The sequence below is a fragment of the Mus caroli genome, unplaced genomic scaffold, assembly GCF_978045245.1.
Source record: "Mus caroli unplaced genomic scaffold, Mus_caroli_1 scaffold_18, whole genome shotgun sequence".
NCBI classification, from domain to species: domain Eukaryota; kingdom Metazoa; phylum Chordata; class Mammalia; order Rodentia; family Muridae; genus Mus; species Mus caroli.
The window spans coordinates 2,443,542-2,466,720 of record NW_028227273.1 but is presented as its reverse complement, the minus strand read 5'-3'; the positions used below and the strand labels follow the sequence as shown (position 1 = coordinate 2,466,720).

General features: G+C 37.1%; 1 pseudogene; it reads right to left on the bottom strand.

Annotated features, from left to right (window-relative positions):
* Positions 1-20,345: 20,345 nt before the first annotated feature.
* LOC110284300 (actin, cytoplasmic 2-like) lies at positions 20,346-21,465 on the bottom strand (annotated as a pseudogene).
* Positions 21,466-23,179: the final 1,714 nt, after the last annotated feature.

The following is a 23,179-nucleotide window of genomic DNA, read 5'->3' as shown; positions in this document are numbered from 1 at the left end:
ATAGTATTCTACTGTTTAAATCAACCACATTTTCTGTATCCATTCTTTCACTGAGGGGCATCTCAGCTATTTCCCGCTTATGACAATCACAAATAAGGCCACTATGAATATAGTGCTCCTGTTGTATGATGGGTCATTTTTTGGGTATATGACCAAGAGTGTTATAGTGGGTCTTCAGGTAAATCGATTTACAATTTTCCAAGGAAACTCCAGATTTATTTCCAGAGTGGTTGTACCAGTTTGCAATCCCACCAGCACTGGAAGAGTGTTCCTCTTTCTCAACATCCTTGTCAACATGAGCTGTCACCTGATCTTTTGATCTTATCCATTCTGGTTGGTGTGAGGTAGAATCCCAGGGTCTTTTTGATTTGCACTTCCCCGATGACTCAGGATGTTAAATATTTCTTTAAGTGCTTTTCAGCCATTCAAGAATCCTCAGTTGAGAATTCTCTGTTTAGCTCTGTGCCACATTTTAAAATAAGGCTATTTATTTCTCTGAATTCTAAGTTCTTGATTTTTTTGTATATTTTGGATGTTAGCCCTCTATCAGATTCAGGTTTGGAAAGATCTTTCCCCAATCTGTAGATTTCCATTTTGTCCTGTTGGCAGTGTCCTTTAAGTGCTTCTCAGTCATTTGAGATTCTTCAGTTTTAAATTCTCTGTTTAGTTCTATACCCCATTTTTAATTTTTGTTTTTGTTTTTGTTTTTTGGTGTTTAACTTCTGTGTTTATATATTTTGGATATTAGTGCTCTATCAGATGTGGGGTTAGTGAGGAATTTTTCCCAATCTGTAGGTTGCCAATTTGTCCTATTGATTATGTCCTTTGTCTTTCAGATTTTCAATTTTCAGGAGGTACCATTTATCAGTCTTGGTCTTAGAACCTGAGCCATTGGAGTTCTGTTTAGGAATTTTCTCCCTGTGCCAATGAGTTAGAGTCTCTTTCCCATTTTTTTTTTTCTATTAGATTCAGTTGATCCGGTTTTATATTGGGGTTCTTGATGCACTTGGATTTGAGCTTGTGTAAGGTGACAAATATGGATCTATTTTTATTTTTCTATATACCTGTATGGGTGTTTCTGATGCTAAATCCCTGTCCCCCAATTGATATTTTTATCTATCAATAAAAATGTAGGCCAATGGCTGGGCAGAAAAGGTGGGACCTCCAGGTTCTGCAGGTATGAGAGAAACTCAGGAAAGAGTTTGTTATCATCTTTCTTTAAGGGACATGTACATCAGTGATGTAAGAACTCACGAAAGTAGCTTTTGGCCATTTTCATGACTGGGCCTGGGGTAGGGTAGCAGGGTGAGATTTAAGTATGTCCTGTCCTTGTTAGCCATGCCATTTTGAAAATAACTGGCATATATATATACATATACATATACATATATATATGTATATGTATATATTTGCAGGTAGGATGTGAACCTGCAAACTACCAGAAACACAGGGCCGAGTAGCTAAAGCCACAAATAACATATGGCATGAAACATGAAAGGTGAGAATCCACTCTAAATTTAGGAATCCTCTGATGAAGGGCTCAAAGTGCTACAAGTCTAGGAAGAGGGGGAAAACAGTTTCTTAGTGAGATGAATGGAGTGGGTTATGTGGTGGCTCTACCATGTAGTGAATTTGAACAAAGGAACAAAGGAAGATCCTCAGCTCACGGGTTCTTGGATCCCCTGCTTTGAAAAGAGACAGGATGGCTGATCTGAGGCAGAGAGCCACACAATAAAAGCTGCCTGCTTCCTACAAGCTGGTAATCAAAGGATAGATTTCTAAACTTTGATTTAACTGTTTTAAAGGATAGAATGGGGCATGATGGTAATTGTTTCAGTGTTTTTATGAATACACAGAAAAAAGAAAGCCATGTCTTTGATCCAAATGTAAGAAACAAAGCATGGATGTAGATGAGAATGAATGAGAAAAATGCTTTAAAAGAAAATTGAAAATGTCTATACCAGGGCAGCACTCAAACCCTTAACTCGTCGTCTCCACTGGAATTCTAAGATTATTTAGCCTGGTATAACAAATCAAAAGCCTAAGAATAGGCTCATACAGTAAGCAGAAGGGAAATTAATTAAAATTAGAGATATATAATATTATTGGGGCATTCAATATTCAAAAATTAAATGGAAGATAGGGGATAGGGTGCCTAGCCTATCTCAGAGAATAGACATTTAGGCCTTGAGAATTATATAAAGAGCTAGACAAAGATATTATATAAATAATTTTGTTCTTGATCTTATGACGGTGAAGGCAGAGAGTGGTAGAAGACTCCATCGACAGATAATATATGTTTAGATTATTTTATTTACTTTTAATTGTTTCAATATCAAAATGAGTGTGATTTTGAGTTTGGTAGTTATATTAACATTCTTTTGTGAAAGATGTCAAACTAAATGTTTAATGATATCCAGTTACTAGGCAAAGGACATGCTATTTTGTGAGAAAGGCTGTGAATTTGTGTTGACAGGAAAGGAGAATACATTCTGGACTCCTTCCAGAGTGATATGGATCAGATGTGACAGGGTGAGACCTCTAAAGAACTAGAAAATTTCAAATGAATCAAACAGAACACATGATGATTCTTTGTGCCATCCTTCATATGGCATGAATTAAGATTATTTCAATTGGTTATTAATAAAATAAACTTATAAAAAAGACATCTGTCTCTCACATGCTTAAACAAGAAGCAGAATTTCTCCATTAACTGATCTATGCACCTTGCAAAATCCATACAAATGTCTTAATGGCACTAAACTTTGTGTTATGAGATTTATATATTACAGAATGTACATCTTTGGCAAAATTCATCCTCAGAGATGCTGTTCTGATCTGCTTGGATCCTGTTTCTGGTAGCTGACCAAAACTACTTCAGCGATTGACACTGATTCCAGCTCATCCTGCATCATTCAAACATTTAGATGGGTCTAGTCAGATCTTCAGTCAAGCCCTAAGCTTTCTAAGCATGCAGAGACTGGAAAATAGATGCTAAGGCCACCTTTCTTCAGTCTAAGCAAATTTGCTAATTTTCCTATTTTCCAACCCCTTAAAGAATTTTTTGTTGTATCTATTAACCAGAAAAAAGTTATGGAGAGTCATCAGCCCAATTCTCTGGGTTTGGGGGTTCTAGTAATTGTTATTTTTTACAAATTATAGATAAGTTGTCATTTTAAGGGATAGTTGGGATATGGTCATAAATTTACACAGAGAGAAAATAGGTGGGACAGATTACTAAATTTTATCCCTGAATGAAGTTATTTTGTGGTCATAATATTAACTGGTAGAAATCTATATAATTAATGCAAAGTTGATGTCACAATTTCTTACATTGGTACAGAATTTATTTTGATACAAGTTTAAGGTTCTCACTGGTTTGACTTTCTTATTTTGATACAAATTTTGATATTGATATTGTTACACATAGATGGATATTATGCCTATGCAACTCATTGAAATATACAAAGATTAAACCCAGTTCTTCTAATCATTGCTAATACAAACTGTTTTTAGATAATTAAGCAACACAAGTTAAGGGCCAGATAGCAAACTCATGGTTATGTTAGCTTCTGATTTAGTTTTAAGAAGATATTTTCAATATTATTGTTATAAATTGCTAAGTATAGTCAAGGTTTAACCGTTCAAGATTCTTTATTTAGACAGTGTTCAAAAACATCAGGAATTCACAGAATGTGAATTTCATGTTATTTAATATTTGACTAGAGACATGTTTCCTACTGACAGGATCCCACTCTTGGTTCAAAGAAGAAATTGAGCATCTTTACCTCTAGGCAAGTTTGATTATTGTGGCAAGGCAGCCACAGGGCAGAAATTGCCTGTTTCTTTGTCAGTGTGTTTATTATTTGTATAAAGGAAGGCAACTGATTTGCTTGAGTTAACTTTATTTTCAGCCACTTTGCTGAAGTTGTTTATCAGCTGTGGAAGTTCTCTGGTAGAATTTTTGTGGTTGCTTATGTATATTATCATATCATCTGCAAATAGTGATACCTTGACTTCTTATTTACCAATTTGTTTCCCCTTGATCTCCTTTTGTTGTCTTGTTGCTTTAGCTAGAACTTCAAGTACTATATTGAATAGGTAGAGGGAGAGAGGGAGCCTTCTCTTGTTCCTGATAAGTGAGATTGCTCCAAGCATCTCTCTATTTAATTTGATATTGGCTGTTGATTTGCCTTTTATTCCTTTTATTATGTTTAGGTATGGGCCTTGAATTCCTGATCTCTCAAATACTTTTAACATAAAGGGGTTTTGAATTTTGTCAAATGCTTTTTCAGCATCTAATGAGATGATCATGTGATATTTTTCCTTTGAGTTTTTTTAATAGTAGATTACATTAATAAATTTTTATATATTCAACGAACTTTACATCCCTAGGATGAAGCCCACTTTTTCATGGTGAATGGTTGTTTTTACATGTTCTTGGATTCAGTTTGGTAGTATTTTATTGAGTATTTTTGCATATATTCATAAGCAAGCTTGGTTTGAAGTTCACTCTTTGTTTAGTCTTATGTGGTTTAGGTATCAGAGTAATTGTGGATTGATAGAGTGAATTAGTTTTTGTTTCTTCTGTTTCTATTTTATGGAATAATATCAGTAGTTTTGGTATTCACACTATGACAGAATTATCAAATGTATAAAGATTACTTTGCTTCCTAGTTATTTACTAAAATTTTCTTTTCCAAAAAATTCAATTTGTGGGGAAAATGTACATTTTATAACTAAGAGTGAATGCAAATAGGACACATAAATCTTATTTGAGGAGGCATAGTATATATTTAGTTGTTTCCTTTACAGAGAAATGTAGAGTATATATCCTATTTAATGATGTATTATATATATTGATTATATATTTGAAAGAATGTATGGCAATGTCTGATATAAAATAACCAATAAATAAGTGATATGTACATAAAAGTATATATATTTGATACATATTCAGTACTTTTGTATAAAAACTTCAAAAATCCTTGTTGTATATTTTCTTTTGCTCTTAAATTAGACAAAGGACATATATAAGTTATGCCGCATTAAAAAATCTATAATTTTATTTATCATTAGCCTGCCTCTGGTAGTGAACTTGATTACAATACCATGTTGAACTTAATTCTCCTTCCAAGTATTCTCTGTACTGAGGCTCACAACCTGTTGATGGCATCCATCTTAAGGTTAAAGATGATTGACAATTCACCATTCTATGCTTAACAAATTTCATTGTACTCAAATTTTTGCATTTAGGGTTTGAAATTTGGCTTAGTAGAAAGTAAACTTTTGTTTAAATCCTCAACACCTATATAAAAGTCAGTCAGCCTGTGATCTGTGTACTTTGAATTGGAAGGAAGACTAGCAAGGTGGGGAGAGCTTGTTGACTATCCAGTCTAGCAGAAACAGTATGTTCTAAGCTCAGTGAGCCATCCTGTTTTAAAAGCTATATAACTTTGAGCAATACAGAAATACAGTTACTCAAAAAGATCCTAACTCAAAACATCCATGAAATCCAGGACACAATGAGAAGACCAAACCTATGGATAATAGGAGTAGATGAGATTGAAGATTTTCAACTTAAAGGGCCAGCAAATATCTTCAACAAAATTATAGAAGAAAACTACTAAAACCTAACGAAAGAGATGCCCGTGAACATAAAAGAAGCCTGCAGAACTCCAAATAGACTGGACCAGAAAAGAAATTCCTCCCAACACATAATAATCAGAACAACAAATGCACTAAATAAAGATAGAAAATTAAAAGCAGTAAGTGAAAAAGGTCAAGTAATATATAAAGGCAGGCCTATCAGAATTACACCAGACTTTTCACCAGAGACTATGAAAGCCAGAAGATCCTGAACATATGTTATACAGACACTAAGAGAACACAAATGCCAGCCAAGGCTACTATACCCAGCCAAATTTTCAATTACCATAGATGGAGAAACCACAGTATTCTGCAACAAAACCAAGTTCACACATTATCTTTCCATGAATCCAGCCCTTCAAAGGATAATAACAGAAAAAAAAATACAAGAAAAAAAAACACATCCTAGAAAAAGCAAGAAAGTAATCCTTCAACAAACCTAAAAGAAGACAATCACAAGAACAGAATGCCAACTCTAACAACAAAAATAAAAGGAAGCAACAGTTACTTTTCCTTAATATCTCTTAGTATCAATAGACTCAATTCCCCAATAAAAAGACATAGACTAACAGACTGGCTACAAAACAGGACCCAACATTTTGCTGCTTACAGGAAACCTATCTCAGGGGAAAACACAGACACTACCTCAGAGTGAAAGGCTGGAAAACAATTTTCCAAGCAAGTGGTTTGAAGAAACAAGCTGGAGTAGCCATTCTAATATATAATAAAATCTACTTCCAACCCAAAATTATCAAAAAAGAAAAGGAGGGGCAGTTCATACTCATCAAAGGTAAAATCTTAATCTCATTTCTGAATATCTATGCTCCAAATGCAAGGGCAGCCACATTCATTAAAGAGACTTTAGTAAAGCTCAAACCACATATTGCAACTCACACAATAATAGTGGGAGACTTCAACACACCACTCTCATCAATGGAAAGATCGTGGAAACAGAAACTAAAAAGGGACACAGTGAAACTAAGAGAAGTTATGAAACATATGGATTTAACAGATATCTAAAGAAGATTTTATCCTAAAGCAAGAAGATATACCTTCTTCTCAGCACCTAATGGTACCTTCTCCAAAATTGACTATATAATTGGTTACAAAATAGGCCTCAACAGATACAAAAAATATTGAAATTGTCCCATGATCCTATCAGATCACCATGGACTAAGGCTGATCTTCAATAAAAACATAAATAATAGAAAGCCAACATTCACGTGGAAACTGAAAAACACTTTTCTCAATGATACCTTGGTCAAGGAAGCATTAAATAAAGAAATTAAAAACTTTTTAGAGTTTAATGAAAATGAAGCCATAACGTACCCAAACTTATGGGACACAATGAAAGCATTTCTAAAAGGAAAACTTATAGCTCTGAATGTCTCAAAAAAGAAACTAGAAGCCGGGCGTGGTGGCGCACGCCTTTAATCCCAGCACTCGGGAGGCAGAGGCAGGCGAATTTCTGAGTTCGAGGCCAGCCTGGTCTACAAAGTGAGTGCCAGGACAGCCAGGGCTATAAAGAGAAACCCTGTCTCGAAAAAACCAAAAAAAAAAAAAAAAAAAAAAGAAACTAGAGAGAGCACACATTAACTGTTTGACAACACACCTAAAAGCTCTAGAACAAAACGAAGCAAATTCACCCAAGAGGAGTAGACTCCAGGAAATAATCAAACTCAGGGGCTAAATCAACCAAGTGGAAACAAGAAGCACTATTCAAAGAATCAACCAAAGGAGGAGCTGGTTCTTTGAGAAAATCAACAAGATATATAAACCCTTAGCCAGACTCACTAGAGGGCACAGGGACAGCATCCTATTTAACATAATCAGGAAAGAAAATGGGGACATAACAACAGATCCTGAAGAAATCCAAAACACCATCAGATCCTTCTACAAAAGGTTATTCTCCACAAAACATGGATGAAATGGATAAATTTCTAGACAGATACCAGTTACCAAAGTTAAATCAGGATCAGGTTAATGATCTAAACAGTCCTATATCCCCTAAAGAAATAGAAGCAGTCATTAATAGTCTCACAACCAAAAAAGGCCCAGGACCAGATGGGTTTAGTGCAGAGTTCTATCAGACCTTCAAAGAAGATCTCAGTCCAGTTCCTCACAAACTATTCCACAAAATAGAAGCAGAAGGTACCCTACCCAATTCATTCTATGAAGCCACAATTACTCTGATACCTAAACCACAGAAAGACCCAACAAAGATAGAGATCTTCAGACCAATTCCCCTTATGAATATCAATGCAAAAATATTCAATAAAATTCTCACTAATCGAATCCAAGAACACATCAAAACAATCATCCATCCTGACCAAGTAGGTTTCAATCCAGGGATGCAGGGGTGGTTTAATATAGGGAAATCCATAAACATAAACCACTATATAAAAAAACTCAAAGACAAAAACCACATGATCATCTCGTTAGATGCGTAAAAAGCATTTTATAAAATCCAACACCCATTCATGATAAAAGTGTTGGAAAGATCAGGAATTCAAGGCACATACCTAAACATGATAAAAGCAATCTACAGCAAACCAGTAGCCAAAATCAAAGTAAATGGTGAGAAGCTGGAAGCAATCTCACTAAAGTCAGAGACTAGACAAGGCTGACCACTTTCTCCCCACCTATTCAACATTGTACTTGAAGTCCTAGCCAGAGCAATTCGACAACAAACGGAGATTAAGGGGATACAAATTGGAAAGGAAGAAGTCAAAATATCACTTTTTGCAGAAGATATGATAGTATATATCAGTGACCCTAAAAATTCTACCAGAGAACTCCTAAACTTGATAAACAGCTTCAATAAATAGATGGATATAAAATTACCTCAAAAAAGTCAATGCCCTTTCTCTACACAAAGGATAAACAGGCTGAGAGAGAAATTAGGGAGACAAAACCCTTCTCAATAGTCAAAAATAATATAAAATACATTGGTGTGACTATAACTAAGGTAGTGAAAGATCTGTATGATAAAAACTTCAAATCTCTGAAGAAAGAAATTAAAGAAGATCTCAGCAGATGGAAAGGTCTCCCATGTTCATCAATGGGTAGGATCCATATAGCAAATTGGCTATCATGCCAAAAGCAATCTACAGATTCAATGCAATCCCCATCAAAATTCCAACTCAATTCTTCAACGAATTAGAAAGGGCAATCTTCAAATTCATCTGGAATAACAGAAAACCTAAGATAGCAAAAACTCTCCTCAAGGATACCTCTAGTGGAATCACCATGCCTGACCTAATGCTGTACTACAGAGCATTAGTGATAAAAACTGCATGGTACTGGTATAGCGACAGACAGGTAGACCAATTGAATAGAATTGAAAACCCAGAAATGAACCCACACACCTATGGTCACTTGATCTCTGACAAGGGAGCTAAAAACATCCAGAGGAAAAGAAGACAGCATTTTCAACAAATGGTGCTTGTACAACTGGTGGTTATCATGTAGAAGAATAAAAATTGATCCATTCCTATCTCCTTGTACTAAGGTCAAATCTAAGTGGATCAAGGAACTCCTCATAAAACCAGAGACACTGAAACTTAAAGAGGAGAAAGTGGGGAAAATCCTCGAAGATATGGGCACAGGGGAAAAATTCCTGAATAGAACAGCAATGGCTTGTGCTGTAAGATCGAGAATTTACAAATGGGTCCGCATAAAATTGCAAAGCTTCTGTAAGGCAAAAGACACCATCAATAAGACAAAAAGGCCACCAACAGATTGGGAAAGGCTCTTTACGTATCCTAAATCAGATAGGGGAGTAATATCCAATATATATATAAAGAGCTCAAGAAGGTGGACTTCAGAAAATCAAATGACACCCTTAAAAATTGTGGCTCAGAGCTAATCATAGAATTCTCACCTGAGGAATACCCAATGGCTGAGAAACACCTGAAAAAAATGTTCAACATCCTTAATCATCAGAGAAATGCAAATCAAAACATCCCTGAGATTTCACCTCACACCAGCCAGAATGGCTAAGATCAAAAATTCAGGTGACCTCAGATGCTGGTGAGGATGTGGAGAAAGAAGAACACTTTAGCATTGTTTGTGGAATTGCAAGCCTGTACAACCACTCTAGAAATCCGTCTGGTGGTTCCTCAGAAAATTGAACATAGTACTATCGGAGGATCCAGCAATACCTCTCCTGAGCATATATCAAGAAGATGTTCTAACTGGTAAGAAGGACACATGCTCAACTATGTTCATAGCAGCCTTATTTGTAGTAGCCAGAAGTTGGGAAGAGCCCAGATGCCCCTCAACAGAGGAATGGATACAGAAAATGTGGTACATTTACACAATGGAGTACTACTCAGCTATTAAAAAGAATGAATTTATGAAATTCCTAGGCAAATGGATGGACCTGGTGGGTATCATCCTGAGTGAAGTAACCCAATCACAAAAGAACTCACGTGAGATATACTCACTGATATGTGGATATAAGCCCAGAAACCCAAAATACAGGATACAATTTGCAAAACACATGAAACTCAAGAAGAATGAAGATGAAAGTGTGGACACTTTGTTTCTTCTTAGAATTGGGAACAAAACACCCATGGAAGGAGTTACAGAGACAAAGATTGGAGCTGAGACAAAAGGATGGACCATCTAGAGACTGCCATACCCAGAAATCCATCCCATAATGAGCCCCCAAATGCTGACACCATTGCACACACTAGCAAGATTTTGCTGAAAGGACCCTGACATAGCTGTCTCATGTGAGGCTATGCCAGGGCCTAGCAAACACAGAAGTGGTTACTCACAGTCAGCTATTGGATGGATCACAGGGCCCCCAATGGAGGAGCTAGAGAAAGTACCCAAGTCGCTAAAGGGATCTGCAACCCTATAGGTGGAACAACAATATGAACTAACTAGTTCCCCCAGAGCTTGTGTCTCTAGCTTCATATGTATCAGAAGATGACCTAGTTGGCCATCAGTAGAAAGAGAGGCCCATTGGTCTTGAAAACTTTATATGCCTCAGTACAGGGCAACACCATGGCCAAGAATTGGTAGTGGGGGGAGTGGAGTGGGGGGGCGGGTTTGGGGGCCTTTTGGGGTAGCATTGGAAATGTAAATAAAGAAAATACCTAATTAAAAATAATAATAATAAATCTAAATAAAACAAATAGAATTTAAAAAAAAGGAATACACTTGACACAATACTGTGTTTTGCATCATGGGATTGCATCAGCATGTCCACTAGCACATACCCACTCCTGCTCTTTCAATCTCTCTCTAATAACAAAATTACCTTTTATGCAAAAAATACAATGTGTTTCATTTTCACAAATTGCAAAATGTCAGACAAGATAACAAAATAGTTAAACAGTACCATATTAAAAATGTCTAAGTTATTTGAGATTGTTTTTCTATACTTCATATTTCATTTAGTAAATAGGAAAATCACTATTTTGACTATGTAAGCTGTTTTTGCTCTTTGAGAATCTATAGTAGCATTGTAATAATAGCAAAATGCATATATCCTATGAGCATAGGCATATTTTCTAGAAAAAAATTTTAGAATAGAAATAATAAGAAAAATACTGATTTGTTAATACATATCTTAAGAAAACTTAGTGCTCTAATGAGTGACTTTACACACAGTGTTTGTAACTGGTGTCTTCTTACCCACTCATTGATGAATTTTTCTCCTCTCCACACACAGGAAATCACCTCAGCATTCCCTAATAAAGGACTTCCTGTTATGGGTATGCATTTTAATTCCTAAAATTAGATGAGTCTTCTTCATATTTTTAGGACTATTCAGCAAATATTTATCATTTATAGAACTTGTATTCTAAAATACTTTAGTAAAATTACACTGATCACTTGCTGAGCTTTGTTTATTTCTTCCTGTTTATCTTAATATATATATATATATATGTTTATATATATATATATACATATATATAATATTTTTAATAGTTATAAATACTTTTTAAAGTTATGGTTTTTCAGCACTTAAGATTATTCAGATTTAATTATATCTGTCCTAATTACCATTTATTCTGATTTTATAGTAAAAAATTATCAGTTATGCTTAAAAATGGAAATGGGCTTGCTTTCCCCTCTTCTGAACAATGAATTGTTAAAGGTCCTATATTTTATTTTTAATTCAGATGTATTTAAGAATAAATATGTGATTTTTTTCACTGCCTTTTGGAAGTACACAACCATGAAGAAATCCTCTTCAGAACAAGAGAAAATTTCTCAAATTACAATTCCTCAATTTCTAAAGATTATTTGAAAACTGATACCTCAGGATCACCTATCTTGATATCTAAGTGGATAAAAATATCTATATAAGAAATAACATTCAGAAATTCATTAACCTAGGGAGACCAATATAACAAATATGTCCTCAAGTTCAGTGCAAGTTATCCATATAGTTACATAGACATTAGATGAATAAGAATAAATGAAAGGATAAGGAAAAGAGAAGGTTTGATACATTGCAATGGGGGAATCAATCAATCAAATTAATCTTATAGCACAGAGGTAGAGGTTGTCTAATAAAAAATGTGATACTAGTTATAATGAAAAGTTGAACATTCAACATCAGAAAGTAATTTTTTTATCAGAGATATGAAGAAACAAACAACCAATCAATCAAACAAGAACTGTTAAAACCTACCAAAACATTAAAAAATAACTTGCACATTTAGGAATAAACAACTATTCAAAACTAATAATATGAGTCCATACTAGAGAATAAAAAAAGCCAATACAGAATTTCTTAGTTATCTCTGTGTTCAAAAGAATAAGATATCTGCTCTGTATGGATACTTAATATTCTTGTTGACCCTACCCATCAGTAGACCAAGGAAACACACCTAGAAGTCCAACTCACCTTAAGCTATGGGATTAATAACTTAAGGTATAGGGATTAATAACTTCTTTAATGTGATAATGTGCTTCTCTCAATGATGTTGCAGTTTAGGAAGCCTGGCTACTTTTTTAAATCTCAGAAATGCACAACTACTTCTCTACTTCTATCATCTTTCTAAGCACTCTTTCCTCTAACATTCTGGGCTCTTGTAACATTCCAGCCTTCTTTGTGCTTTCTCTAAAGTTTCTCTGCCCATCACGTTTGCTTTTCTGCTATGTGGATGGTCTCAATACTGGTTTAAACAGCATGCCTTTACTTTGCTCTGCTATTCTCTTCCTTAGGTAGCTGCTGAGATTCACAGCTGACCAGCCCTGGAGTTGCCTCTTTTTTTTAATTAATTAATTAATTAATTAATTTATAACATTCATTTCATCGCTTCTTGGCCTTTTGGCTAAGATCAAGTGTGAAAGCATTCATTTCACATCCTGCTCACTGCCTTCTCCCTGGCCACCTACTCACACAATCCTCTCTTCTTATTTGAGTGACTGTGGAGTTACCCTGTTTACCCCTACCCACCAACCCTGGTACATCAAGTGTTTGGGGGGGTCTAGGTGCTTCCTCTCCCACTGAGAGTAGGCAAGGCAACCCTCTCAAAAAACATATCCTACATGCAAGTAAGAGCTTTTGGAATAGCCCCAGATCCAATCTTTCAGGATCCACATGAAGTCCAAGCTCCACCTCTGTTTTATGGGTAGAAAGCTCTAGGTCTAGCCTTTGTACATTTGTGATGGGTGGGTCAATTTCTGAAATCCCCAAGTGTTCAAGTTAGTTGACTCTGTTGGTCTTCCTGTGGAGTTCCTATCCCATTAGGGGATACAATCCTTACTCCTATTCTTCCATAAGAGTCCACAATCTCCATCCACTGTTTAGATGTTGGTGTTAGCATCTATATGAGCCTATTTGTAGGTGGAGACTCTCAGAAGACATCCATGCTAGACCCTGTCTGCAAGTATAACAGAGTGTCAGGGTTTAGTGCTTGTCCATTGATCAGATGTCAAGTTAGGCCAGTTATTGGCTGGCCATTCTCTAAGTCTCTGTTCCATCCCCAAATTCCTGCATTTCCTCTAGACAAGATAAATATTTGGTCACAATTTTATGGTGGGGTTAGTGTCCCAATTACTCCACTACAGTTCCTGCTTGGTCACAGGAGGTAGCTGCCCCAGGCTCCATATCCCCAACTGTGTGAGTCACAGCTAAGCACAACCTCATTGATTATTGAGTGACTCACCTATACCATGTCTCCATCTCTTCCTAGATGACCTTTACCTTGCCCCTGACCATTGTTATCAGTTGTAGATTACCATTCATTCTCATGTCCATTCAGCCAACCCTTCTGCCTCTCCCTGTACCAGACCCCCAAACCCCCAACTCCTTTCCTGATACCCTGTCCTACCCAGCTGCATTCCTCCATCTTCCTTCCATGACCATTCTACCTACCTCCCAAGTGAGTCTCAAACATCATTGTTTGTGCCCTTCTTCCTGCCTAGGCTCCTTGAATTTAGACAGTGTAGAATAGGCATTCTGTATTTTATGAGGAATATCCACTTATAAGGAAGAACATACTATGCATGTTCTTTTGGGGCCAGATTACCTCACTTAGGATGATAGTCTCAAAATACATCCATTTACATAAAACATTCACGATGCCTTTGGTTTTCTTAGCTGAATAGTATTCCATTGTATAGTTGCACCAAAATTTTCTTTCTCCATTATTCAGTTGAGGAACATTTAGGTTGTTTCTAATTTCTGGATAACAAGAGTAAAGATGCAATGATCATAGTTAAGCAAGTGCCTTTGTGGGATGGTTAGCATCTTTTGGGTATATGCCCATCTTTTAAACACTAATAAAATTCTTCTCAAGCTTCTGTGTGAATCTATTCTTAAATAATTTTTATGAGACAAAGAATTGGAATAGGTGACCCTGGTTTTCTCAGCTTCAAAAGAGGGTAAACATTTCAGAAAGAAGAGAATATAATAAAAATTATACAAGTTCCAGAGCAAAATTAAATGAATAGATAATTCAAAAGCAAAAATCCTTTTACCCAGCTGGGTGTGGTGGTGCATGTCCTTAATCCCAGCACTCAGGAGGCAGAGGCAGGCAGATTTCTGAATTCGAGGCCAGCCTGGTCTACAAAGTGAGTTCTAGGACAGCCAAGGCTATATACAGAGAAACCCTGTCTCATCCTTTCACCCAAGATGACAGGATACCTCCAAGTTAGAAGAACCTATTGAAAGTAATAATATGCCAATTTGGCTTCCTAGAAGTGTGGAGTATGGAGTCACCAAGTTGGTAGCTGAAAACTGACAATGGCACCTAGGAAAAATGATGTCATGCCCTTGACCATGGAACAATTTTTATAATACTAAATATAAGTCCCTTCTCCCTCTTTCCCATTAGCTAAGTAATCAACATGAGAAGGTACAATCTTTCTCATACCTCCTCAAAACTTTATTATATTCATGTAAGTGTTAAGTGATGATCCTTGCACTTCAAGATACAAAGGTCAGGGTAAGCAGAACTAGCAGGTAATAATGAGCTCTTGACACTGCCTCTCATATAGCCTAGTTCTCTGATGTACTGAAGGAAATACAATAAAGAATAAGTAAACTATATTGTTGTCAATTTTATGATGCCCTTTAACTATCTACCCCATATATAGACCATATATTAGTACATCCAGGCACAAAAAAATATGTGTTTAAAGTAGATCTCTGTTTTAAGCCCCAGTATAAAATGTTACTGAGAGGCATTTTATATGCATATACTTTGTTTCAGGCTGTCTGTTGGCCAAAGCAGGAATCATATGTACAAATAAATAAATGTAAACCAAACTATTGGTTTTAAGTTGATATAATTAACTAAATAAACCTTAAATGAAAAGGTAACACTGAGAAAATACTTCCCCTTATAATTGTCAAAAAATATAAATTCCACCACAATGCCACAATAACAACTGTCTGACATAACATTTCTCTAGTCTTGTTTAATATTAACTGAAAGCCTCCTATAGCAAAATTACTGGGAGCTTGAGTGGGCCCGCTTCAGGAGGCCAGTAGTTGATGCCTGGTACAAGATTTTTGGGTAATATGGGCTATACTAAGCAGCTACAAAATGACAGGCCAGCTGGGCTTCGGTAGCTAAATCCATGACAGCCAAAGCTCCCTCTGTTATTCTGGTAGAATTCATGGTATGAACAAGAGAGAACACATTCTTAGTTTTTATTAAGCAGGCCATAAACTTGTACCTGGCTGGGTCATACATCCAATGGAAGGATGTAGGATTAAAGTGCCCCCTAGGTTCCTATCTTTATAGCCATAGGTTAGTGCATCTCTGTTGCCTCTTCACATAAGCCTCTTGTGAGAGATGATGATTAACACGAGGGCTCACAATTATTGTTTGGATAATAAGAAAAAAAATTCCTTATTATCAGCCCCCCCTATAAGACACACATGTTTTTTTTCAAAACTGGAGGATCATCTCAGAAGATGGTACTGAAAGATTGTAAGAGTATCATTAATAGTAATAGTGTTAGAAACCAGTGCTTGCCATTTAGGTAGGTCTTATGTTAGGTAAGTTATTAGTTATCCATTACCGTAGTCTTCTCCATCCCCAATCACTGCAATTCTTGTTGAAAGGATACATTTTGTGTTGAAAGTTTTATGGATGGGTTGGTGTCTCTACCACTCCTCCTGGGTTCCTGACTGGCTACAGAAGGTGACCCCCTTCAGGTTTCATACCCCCAATATAGTGAGTTACTGCTAAAATCACCCCCATTTACTCTTGATGTCCTTCCTTATACCAGTTCTCTTTTTCATCCTGGAGGTGCTCCCCCCACTTCCTTACCACAGTCAATTACAGATTTCAGTTTATTATCATGGGCATCTAGTCAACTCTCCTATTTTCCCCACGCCTGACACTGTGTTCCCCATTCCCCTTCATATCTACCTTCCCCTTACTCTTCCAGTTCCCTCCCTCTATCTGCCTCTTATGACTATTTTATTCCCCTTTTGGTCTGTGGAGTATAAGAAAGTACCTGTATTTTTATGGCTAATATTCACTTATAAGTGTTCACATATCATCCTTCTCCTTTGGGATTACCTCAATCAGGATGATATTCTCAATTTCTTTCCATTAATATCTGAATAGAATCCATTGTGTAAATGTATCACATTTCCTTATCCATTATTCAGTTGAGCGACATCAACACTATTTCCAGTTAATGGCTATTACCAGTAAAGCTGCTCTGACCATAGTTGAGCAATTGTCTTCGTAGGATGTTGTAGCATATTTTGGGTATATGTCCAGGAGTCATATAGCTGGGTCCTGTGATATAGCTATTTCGTTTTGTGAGAAATCACCAGATTTCCAAAGTGGTTGTACAAGTTTGTACTACCACCAGCAATGCAGAAGTTTGCATATAGACAGATGCAATTTGTCTTCTGAGAGGATCCACTCAGCAGTTGACTTGTATACAGACACCCACAGCCAAACAGTAGATGGGCTTGGGGAACTTTATGGAAGAATAGGAGGAAGTATTCTGGGCCAGGGTGGAATAGGAACTCCACAAGAAAACCATCAGAGTCAACTAACCTGGACCCTGGGAGCTGTCCTAGTCTGAAGCACCAACCAAAGAACTGGACCTGCTTTTGGAGACATTTGGGCCACACATGACTGGCTGCTTACATGGGTACTTGACTCTGAATTTATATCCTTCTGCTTGTGGAACAAGTACTCCTCTCCTACTTGTTGAACATCTCCATGGCCCGCAAATTTATTGTGTTCTTTATACTACTATAAATAGCCAATATAAGACCTTGGCAATGCTTGCTGCTTAAGTGACTTCTACTCTCATTTGTCAAAATATTTGGCTAGTCTATATAGTCTCATAGGTTTTTATAAATTACAATATTCTCTGGTAGATGCCAATGACATGAAAGAAAATTACCAGTAGGGTTTTTTGTTCATCAAAAAACTGTAATTAAAATGGTATATCATTTGCTGTGAAACATGTGGGACTTTAGAAGTATTCTAGCAGTGCAGAGTAGTTCTGTGCCTGTAAAATTTTATTACCATCATCAAAATGAAAATCATACTTTATATTGTATTGGTGTAATTCAGTGACATGAAAATGATTACATATTTATTTATGCTATCAAAATTAGCTTTAATCATATTTTATAACCATAGATAGATTCTACTGTGTTATCATGGCAGATATTAAGAGTTTGAATATGGATGAAAAAATTTATTCACATGTTAACTTATAAGTACATACTTTTACATATATGATAATTCTTATGTTTAGAATGTTATGAAAGCAATCAGGAAGAGATAGTATCTGATATGTGTAAAGTGGGAGTTTCAGCACCCAATGTGGAAATTGATGACATGACTACTCCATGATATGGCTAAGGAAAACTTTTTTATTGGTGACATAAGAGGTAGATCCAGAGAAATCTGGAGGAGTCTAGAGCATAGTAGTAGACTAAACGTGGCCGGTAGACTTAACCGGGCCAAGAGAGGACAGGAAGAGTTGGATAGTAAGAGAGAAAAAGAAGGAAAAAAGAGGCCAAAGAGGAGTGAGGGCAAAGAGAGAGGACCGAAAAGGAGCATGGCAAGAAAAGTAGGGTTTTAAAGGAATTAAAAGGCAGAGGATGGGAATCCATCAATGAGCTGAATAAGTTTACAGTAGGGGACAAAATGAGAAGAGATGAGATTAGCCAGAGTATTATTTTAGCCTGGAAGCCTGCATGCACTTTTGGTGTGCCGATTGTCACCATAGATAGTCATTGGTTCCACACTTCTGTTTTTTTTTTTTTAATTTTAAAAAAGTAATGTTATTTATTCTCTTTATATCCCCTCAGTGCCCCACTCCCCTCTTCCTACAATAATTTCCCCTCCACTTTCCCTTTTCCTCTGAGAGGGACAAGGCTCCCCTGGGTACAATTGACAATATGTAAATCATCCTGCAGCACTGGCTGGTCTTCAACTTGTGATTGTTCTGGGTTAGCTAGAATTAGAAGAGTGTGTTACAATGCCTTCCTAAGAAAGCATAATCTTATATGACAAATCACATTCTGATGCAGTTTTATTTACGCCCAAGATTTGTTTGGTTGTTTGGTGGAATGGGTATTATGGTTTGGTTTTGGCTTGCTTTTCTATTCCCATTCACTGTGGAAAATATATTTATAGTTACAGAATATCATATTCAGTGCATGATTACAATGATGAAGTCAACTCAATACTACAGTCCATATTTTCAAATACATCACAAAAAGGGTTGTGACTTTAAAAAAATCAAGTATTTTATTAACAAAAATATTTGAGCTGGGCAGTGGTGGTGCACGCTTTTAATCCCAACACGTGGGAGGCAGAGGCAGGCAGATTTCTGAGTTCAAGGACAGCCTGGTCTACAGAGTGAGTTCCAGGACAGCCAGGGCTACACAGAAAAATCCTACCCTATCTCAAAAAAAAAAATGTTTGATAAGTAGGTCAAAACTTTTGATCTAAACAGTTGGTTTTGCCACAGGACTTGAAGGATACCCTGGGATGTGCTAAGCCATATTACCTAAAGCAGGAATTAGTAAAGAAAGCACAGAAGTTTTGAAAGACTATGAGAAGACAATGTGTATTTCTTTCTCATGAGGCAATGAAGTTTGTTATGAGCTCCTATGAATGAATTATTAGAGTTTTTAATACATGAAAGTAAGAAATGACACAATAATATATTAACTTGAGAAGCAAAATGAGGTTATGACTAGAAACATATGTTCATTCCTTTTCTATTATATTGAGAAGTCAACACCTTACTGTTCTTCCAAACAGAGAGAAAGAAACAACAGTTGAATCTGTCAATTCAAATTAATACTGTATTGGCATTTATTTCTGAGTTTAAAAGATATATGACTTTAAAAATAGTTTCTCATGGAGCAGGGGTAACTGCTCGGTGGGTAAGTATTCATCAGGTGTGCATGATGCTTTCTGTTCAACCCCAGAACCTGAAATACCACCGAAATATTAAGCATACAGATTAAATTAATAAAGATATGCTAGTTTTCCTTTTTTTCAGTTACTGCAGCACTTTTATTTTTCTTTACACAAAAGACATGGCCTAATGTTCTCACTGAACAGTAGAAAACCAAAATTTGTCATTTCTTTTAAAAATTGAGTACCAATATAGCTTACATAAATTAGAAGGATGAGTACATTTACAAGTGACCATGCAAATGTTCCCGACTCAAGGTGAATAACAACCAGCGGTGGTCATGATGGGAAACAAACAAACAAACAAACAACCCCCCCCCAAAAGCAAAAACAACAACAACAACAAAAGCAGACCAGAAACTGGGTCCTAAGGATTGGAATTCCCCACCCTGTTAGAAAACAAGCAGTAAGTGGTAACTGGTTCAGGAACCCTTACCAGGCTTCAGAAATACTGGAAGTTGGCTACTGGTTAATATCCTGTGCAGATTACTATGTGGTGCTCACAAAGATCGACTAGGCTGGAAATTTCTCTTCCAAAGCATGTTCTCCCCAGCCACCAAGTGGCTGAGCCACATGAACTAAAGACTAAATCAAGATATGTACAGGTTATTAAATACATACCAAGGGAGCAGTCAACTTGAATACAAGGTCAAAAATCATCAAGTTCTGCGATCCAGTGCTGATATCAGATACAAGCTTCAAGAACAAATTTCTTTCCAAAGGCTTATTCCAGTTTCATGAGGCTAGCATGAGGTGTGTACATTTGCCAGGGTAAATCAATACTTCAGAATTAGGTCATGCAGCAGATGCCTGGCACCTGCTCAGTCCATCTAGAAGCATTTGCGGTGGATGTTGGAGGAGTGCTACTGGTCATACTCCTGCGTGCTGATCCACATCTGCTGGAAGGTGGACAGTGAGGCCAGGATGGAGCTGCCAATCCAGAGTGAGTACTTGTGAGCTCAGGGTAAGCAATGATCTTAATCTTCATTGGGCTAGGTATTAGGACTGTAATCTCCATCTGCATCATCCTGTCAGCAATGCATGGATACATGGTGGTACCACCAGACAGCACTGTATTAGCATACAGGTCTTTGTGTATGTCCACATCACACTTCATGATGGTCTGATGGATGCCACAGGTCTCAGTGCCCAGGAAGGAAGGCTGGAAGATTGTGCCCACTGGAACCGCTCATTGCTGATGGTGATCACCTGCCCATCAAACAACTCAAAACTCTTCTCCAAGGAGGAAGATGATGCAGCTGTAGCCATTTCTTGCTCAAAATCCAGAGCAAAATAGCACAGCTTCTCCTTTATGTCAGGAACAATTTCTCTCTCAGCAGTGGTGGTAAAACTGTAGCCCAATACAGTCCGGGTCTTCATGGAGTAGCCTGTCAGGTCCCAGCCAGCCATGTCTAGATGCAAGATGACACATGGAAGGGCATAGCCCTCATAGATGGGCACTGTGTGTGTGACGCTGTCACCAGAGTCCATGACAATGCCAGTGGTGTGCCCAGATGCATACAAGGACAGTGCTGCCTGAATGGACATGTACATGGTTGGGGTATTGAAAGTTTCAAACATTATCTGCATCATCTTCTGTCTGTTAGCTTTGGGGTTCGGGAGACCTCAGCCAGTATCACCAGGTGCTCCTCAGGGACCACAGGTAGAAGGTATGGTGCCAGATCTTTTCCATGTCATCCCAGTTGGTGACAATGCCATGCTTCAGGATCAGTAAACCCTTCCTGCTCTTGGCCTCATTATCCACGGAGGAATCTTTCTGGACTATACCCACCATGATGCCCTGGTGTTGGCAGAGCCCGATGATAGGGAACACGGCCCTGGGGGCGTCGTCTCCATCAAAGCCAGCTTTGCCCACACCAAAGCCATTGTCAATGACCAGTGCAGCTATTTCTTCTTTCATTGGGATCGGAGAAGACCAGATGAAGGAGCGGCAGAAAGAAGCACAGTGTAAGCTGGCAGCAGAGTTTTCATTTACCTAATTTATAATTTGACTTTCCTGTATGAACTACAGCACTACATATCTGATAAATTTAGAAACAGAGAAAGTATACTAATTAGATGCACATGTTTTTGGTTTTTTTGTTTGTTTGTTTGTTTGGTTTTGGGTTTTTTTTTTTTGCCCTTATTCTAGCACACTGTTTTGCTTAAAGAAAGCACTACTAACTAATATTATTATTATTCATTTAACCCGTCACAGCTGAAAAAAAAAAACCTCTCAGAAAAAAAACGTTTCAAGTAATAATTATTTTTTAAACCTTAATTTATATTTTATTTTTTGAGGTTATATTATAAATCCATATTTTCTCTCTTTCTCCTCCCCTCTCCAAAATCTTATATACAACTCATTGCTTCTTTCATGCCCTCTTTTTGCATTAATTATTGTTACATGTGTATGATTGTACATGATTTCCCCTTCAAAACCCCCCATTCCCTGCCCACACCACCTACTCACCAACCTACCAACTCATGCTTCCTGCAAGTGATAATTACTGTCACAAAAATCAAATTGATTTTTTCTTCTTGGTGAAGTTGGATCTAAATTCATTTAGAAGAAGAAAATCCCTTGTAATTTGACACTTTTCCTAGTGACTCCATTTTAATTAACCATCAAAATGTTTCAGGTATTTTTGATATTTCCGATAGAGGCTGACTTCAGGAGCTTACAGAACACTAGACTATACAAATCTAATAAGAAAAGATTGGCTTCCTGCAATAATTAAAAAGACCCAAATCTACAATGAGTATGTAGCACATGGTTACTCCTTAAAAAAATTCAATTATTCAGAGAAATTGACCTAAATGGCATAAGGAAATAGGTGGAGTTTCAGTGATATACAAATGACAGATAGGTTTGGGATGGTATTCAAACCTGAGAAACTGACAGATTAAAATAAGGGTATAGAGCTGAGACCATCTAGAGACTGCCGTATCTGGGGATCAGTCTCCAAACCCTGAAACCATTGCATACACTAGCAAGATTTTGCTCAAAGGACCCAGATATAGCTGTCTCTTGTGAGACTATGCCGGGGCCTAGCAAACACAGAAGTGGATTCTTATAGTTAGCTATTGAATGGATCACAGGGCCCCCAGTGGAGGAGCTAGAGAAAGTTCCCAAGGAGCTAAGGGTCTGCAACCCTATAGGTGGAACAACAATATGAACTAACCAGTACCCCCAGAGCTCCTGTCTCTAGCTACATATGTATCAGAAGATGGACTAGTCTGCCATCAGTGGAGAGACCCATTGGTCCTGCAAACTTTATATGCCTCAGTATAGGGGAACGCCAGGGCCAAGAAGTGGGAGTGGGTGGGTAGGGGAGTGGGGTGGGAGGGTATGGGGGACTTTTGAGATAGCACTGGAAATGTAAATGAAGAAAATACCTAATTAAAAAAATAAGGGTATAGAAACAAAAACACTGACGGGTTGGCCATGCCCCAGAAAATGACCTTCTACCCAAGCTCTGGCAGGAAGCTATCTTAGTGGGTCAAACTGAAAAGAGGCATAAAAATAGGAGGAAGCTATTTGGAAGAAGGGTTTTGAAGGGAGAGTGTTGTAAAGCAGAATGGTGGATGAACACAACTAAAATTCATTGCGTAAATAATAGGAAATTGTCAAT